Source organism: Perissodus microlepis, chromosome 16 (genome assembly GCF_051167445.1).
Source record: "Perissodus microlepis isolate ML-2025 ecotype Zambia chromosome 16, ASM5116744v1, whole genome shotgun sequence".
Taxonomy (NCBI): domain Eukaryota; kingdom Metazoa; phylum Chordata; class Actinopteri; order Cichliformes; family Cichlidae; genus Perissodus; species Perissodus microlepis.
This window is the reverse complement of record NC_140476.1, coordinates 34,146,009-34,151,572: the sequence shown is the minus strand read 5'-3', so window position 1 is coordinate 34,151,572 and position 5,564 is coordinate 34,146,009. Positions and strand designations below refer to the sequence as shown.

Genomic DNA, 5,564 nt, shown 5'->3' with positions numbered 1-5,564 from the left:
TTTTGTATTAGCATTAAGCCTTGTGAACTGACTGTATGCCTGGCTCAGTTCCTATTACAACAGCACCTCCCACAGGTCACACTAGAGTATAACAGTTTTAGTCAGGGAGGGGACCAGAGTAATGTCTTGGAACTAAAGAAATACCAAGTGGAAATGGACACAAGCAAAAGGAGAGCATGCAAACTTCATACAGGCCCTCTCTCAGAGGACCTGTATTTAAGTGTCATTGAAAAGATACGAACCAGGAACACTGTCGCTGTGAAGCAGCGTGCCAGGGTTCCTGGGTGTTCACCCACTGTTTTCAGTTGTTTCATGTTCCTCAAAAGAGGAGGGACTTTAATCATCAAGTAAGAAAGAATCTTAGAAGAGGGATAACGTTATAACATTTGAGTTTGTTAGAAAGGTGTCAGGGGCTCATAAGCACTTCTAACTGATCATGGCAGAAACTGAACTCTGCTTTCCAAATCTCAACTCCTCCTGCAGTAGAGTAAAGCGTTCTCCCTCGGACTCAGTGCTTATTTATGTAATTCTAACCATCATTTCTCTTCTTACTGTGGCTCTAAACCTGCTGGTCATCATCTCCATCTCCCACTTCAAGTAGATACTTAATACATTTATAAGTCTAGCAGTTGTACAGGAGAAAATGACTGACATAAAATAAGTTAAACAGAACAACTTTTTGACAATGTTTTGATGTGGATGATCGGCTGGAATAATTGATGCTACAAATAATATGTATTTTTCTATCTCTTATCTCTCCAGGCAGCTCCACACCCCTACAAACCACCTCCTCCTCTCCCTGGCAGTCTCTGATTTCTTTGTGGGTCTCAATATGTGCTTTCAAAGTATGCTCATAGATGGTTGTTGGTATCTTGGTGACCTCATGTGTGTCTTGTATTATGTTTTCGACATAGTTGTTACTTCTGCCTCAGTATGAACCATGGTGCTCATTTCAGTTGACCGTTATGTGGCCATTTGTGATCCTCTTCATTATCCCACCAAAGTCACTCCAAAAAGAGTTCAGACCTGTGTCTTAATGTGTTGGATTTGCTCGCTCCTAGTAGTCGGTGTGCTATTGAAGGATAACCTGGATAAACCAGGTAGGTTTAATTCCTGCTTTGGAGAGTGTGTGATTTATGTTGACTTTGCGATACAAGTTACCGATCTTATTTTGACAATCCTCCTTCCCATTACTGTCATCGTAATTTTGTATGTAAGAGTATTTGCCGTGGCCGTGTTTCAGATTCGGGCCATGCAACCTCATGTTGCAGCTGTCACACAGAGGGGGAAAGTAAGTCCAAAAAAATCTGAACTGAAAGCAGCTAGGACTCTTGGCGTTGTTATTGTTGCATTTCTGATATGCCTATTCCCATATTACTGTGTAATACTCTCAGGCCAGGACACACTGCTTGATATTTTATCCGTTACCTTTTTTTTATGTTTGTTTTATTTTAATTCCTGTCTCAACCCTATCATCTATGCCTTTTTCTTAGAAAATCTGTTAAACTTATTGTTACATTTCAAATAGTCAAGTCTGGCTCGAGTGATGCCAGCATGCTGTGACTGAAATAAGCCCTTCAAGTCAAGCCAAATAAATAAAATAATATTTCCATATTTCAAATTGCAAATAAATATTATATTATATATAAACTGCAATAGAAAAGAAGAACATTACTTCTTATTTTCTATTGTTGGCAGCCAGTTAGCCTGTGGCCTCAAATACATCAAAATATTTGTTTTGGTTCCTTAGCCTCTAAAAACTTAAAATTGCAAAATAAGTTAAAAGCAAAAGCAAGTAAAAGCAAGTGCTCCAGATCCAAAGATAGATAGATAGATAGATAGATAGATAAAATCTACAGAAAAATAATTACATCAATTATATATTGTATATACATATTGGAGGTACTTTTTTCTTTGAGCAGCTTGACAACATTTTAAAATTTTACGCAGCGCAATACTTTTTTGTTGCAGGACAGAATGCCATGATGTCAGTTTCTGCTGTATATCCAGCCTCTCTCAGTATTTAATCTCTTTATATAATCTTTGATTAATCATCCCGGGTCCTGTGGGAGCCATACGATGTTTCTTTCTATACTATATTCTTGATATCAATATTTGTCAATCCATTGTAATGCACTTGCAATTATTTGTGACATGCTCTGAAAGTCTTCTCTAAATAAATAAAATTGCTGCATTGTTCTTGAAAGAAAAAAAAATAGCATAGGTTTATAAGGAAACACGACGGGCTACCGCGATATCTTTATTTACATAATAATTGTGATAGTGAGCAATAGAATGCATACTGTCATCAAGTGTTGACATATTCAACTAATTTATTTGTTTGTATGATATGGATTTGACTATTTAGAGATAAAAATGATTGGTTATTATAAATATATTATGCTTATGTAAGGCTCTAGACTAACTTTTTGCCACGGTTACACTGGTGCGCCTTTTTTTCTTAGGCGCACCCAAATTTTCAACTGCAACGCTCAGCACCGCAGTTTTACATATGCTCTTTTTTGGGGGGAAATTGCTGTCTATATAGACAATATTCATTTGTAAACGATTAATTAACAAACTTGTCAACAACTGGAGCACATTTCTACAAAAAAGATAAGTTACTGAAAAAGTGCTTGTGCTTAAAGTGCTTTGGCACTCTTTGGCAACATTGTAGACAATGTTAAACTTAATCATCACATTGGCCTCCTCTGGCAACCTGTTTGCTGCTGCCTGCCGCTGAAAGGCAGTGGCGAGAGGGGACTCTTGGGCAGTGCATTTATCACAGCATATAATGTGTTTTCTGGATACACTGTGATTTTTCAGCGTCCAGAGACTGATGGCTCCGTGTCAGAGCACTGTCTACGGATCAGGCCTTAACAAAAATTGTATCAACAGTTCTTTTCATCTTTTCTTTTTACCCATAGCTACATCCACTCTGTCGGGCCTAGGCTACTCACTAGGGCTGGGTATCATCACTGATTTCTGTAATCCATTCGATTCCAATTCACAAGGTCCCAATTTGATTCAATTTTGCCTGAGATAGTCAGAAATTTATATTTCTGATCATTTATCAGTACTGATACTCTGAGACTTTATTATAGGTGTAACATCACAGCAGATGCCTTTGTGTCAAAGTAACTGAGAATGAAACACAGAAAAACATGAAGGAGCTTTTCCTGGCCTGGCTTTTTAAAGCAGATAACCTTAAAAATGTTCTGCAATTTTGCATAATCTTAAAAAGTTTAAATTTCTTAAGTATTGAACTGCAGAAATTAGGCTTTCTTGTCCGAGGACATTTAAGTAAGGAAAAAAAAACACAGCGGCCGACAGCGCTGTAAACAATGGTAGACTGGTGGGTAATAATGAGTGAATGAATAATGCAGAAAACAGAGATTTGAGATGGGAAACTGTTCTTGAAGTACACACAGTGAGCTGTGCATGAAGTTTGATTTTTATCGTGGTGGAAGCAAAACAGCAAACGTCAGAGGGAATTAATGACCGCGGTCAAGTGAGCCGTCATTTGTGAGCCATGGTCAAGCCAGCCGCTTCTTATCCGCCGCATAAATTTTCTTGTGCTTCTACACCAATATTTACGGTAGCGCCTTTTCTCGTTATTTCCCGATCAAAAGCCTAGACCCACGCACACGTGCGCGCATGCGAACAATCACACATGCACGCGCCCACACAAATTGCAACGGGATAGCCCAATACAGCCATCGGGACAGTCTGGTTGCACATTGAAAAATTCTTTTTTTTTTTTTTTTTTCCCTGTCCCGTTTGGCTCTTTTGCCATCAGAATTATTGTCTAAAGGCGAAGAAAGATGCCCAACAGATTTACTTTACCAAATGGACCATCCCAGCCTTGCCGTAATGGTCTATTTGATTCACCTTTTATTGTTTAGTTTAGTTTATTTTTTTATTTTCACTTGCTAGATACGGGACAGACTTGAATGAGGAAAAGAAAAGGGAGAAAGGAAGAGGGGGAAAAAACAGCGGAGAAGAGGGACAGGGATAAAGGGCAAAAAAACAAAAACCAACTAAATAAGCAGACAAAAAAAAATACATATATCAATCACCTGGATCACCCTTTGAGAAAGAAAAAAGAAAACAAGCAGAAGAAAACGAGAGCAATACAATAAACAACATCACGATGATATATGGGAATATAACAGTAAATACTAAATATTAAACATTATTGTGCAGCACGTAAGATCGACAGCGCACAGTGTGCTTTGAGGTAGGAGCCAAAAAGGGTGTAGTTTGTGTGTGTGAGCACCCATGTGTACACCTGTGAGTATGGACGCGCTTGTTGAAAAATTCATTAAAAATCATTCTTGATAGTTGATGTCCAGATTTCAACACAATCCTCCTCTGGAACACCTACTGTACCTCTGGGCCAGGTTTCATCCAGATCTACTGTAATATTCCTCAAAAATTAAAGAACATTTATAATCAATTCAATGCAGTCAATACAGTATAATTGTGTCATTTTCAAAATTTCATTTAAAATCATCCTTAATAGTTGAGGCCCAACTTTCAACACATTCCCCCTCTGGAACACCTACTGTACCTCTGTGCCAAGTTTCATCCAGATTTACTGTAATATTCCTCAGAAATTAAAGGACATTTATATTCAATGCAATACAGTCAACACACTTTTATTGTATTTTTTGTATTTTCAAAAAAATCATTAAAGATCTTCCTTAATAGATGACACATACTGTACCTCTGGGCCAGGTTTCATCCAGATCTACTGTAATATTTCTCAGAAATTAAAGGAAACGTGTATTCAATGCAATACAGTCAATACAATAGAATGATATCATTTTCAAAAATTCATTAAAAATCATCTTTAATAGTTGAGGTCCAATTTTCAACACAGTCTTCCTCTGGGACACCTACTGTACTTCTGGGCCACGTTACATCTCAGTCTGCTGTATCAAAAATTGTTTAATATTAATGGATCAAAATTGCTGCTGAGAGAGTCATGACAGGGACTATAAAGAGACAGCATATTTCACCCATATTTGCTTGTCTTCACTGACTTCCTTTGAAATCCAAATTTTAATTTTGGAATATTAGGTGTACTTGTGGTTCCTATAGAATTATAAGGTTGAACGGGAATCAGAGTGTTCATCTCTCAGGACTCTCTTCTGTGGATGCAGCTCACAATATTAATTCAGAAGACAAACACCCGTCTCAGCTTTTGAGATTAGCCTTAAAACCTTCAGTTTTGACAAATAATACAGTTAGAGTGGATCAGGTGACCCTGAATCTTCCCTTATTTGTGCTGCAATAAGCCTAGGCTCTTGCGGGCTTCCCATGATGTATGAATTCTTTCCTTCTTTGCTTGTTCTGTGTTTATACACCTCTCTGCATTCAGTCATTAGTTAGTATGTATCTCTTGCTCTCTTGCACAGTGTATATCTTGTCCTGTCTCCTTTTCATCAACCTCAGACAGTCACAGTAGATGGCTGTTTCTCCTTGAGCCTATTTCTGCCAGATATTTCTACCTTTTCAAATGGAGTTTTTCCTTCCCACTCTCACTAAATGTTAGCTCA

At 37.9% G+C, this 5,564-nt stretch overlaps 1 pseudogene; it reads left to right on the top strand.

Moving 5' to 3' along the window:
* Window positions 1-436: 436 nt before the first annotated feature.
* On the top strand, window positions 437-1,563 carry LOC146371284 (trace amine-associated receptor 13c-like; annotated as a pseudogene).
* Window positions 1,564-5,564: the final 4,001 nt, after the last annotated feature.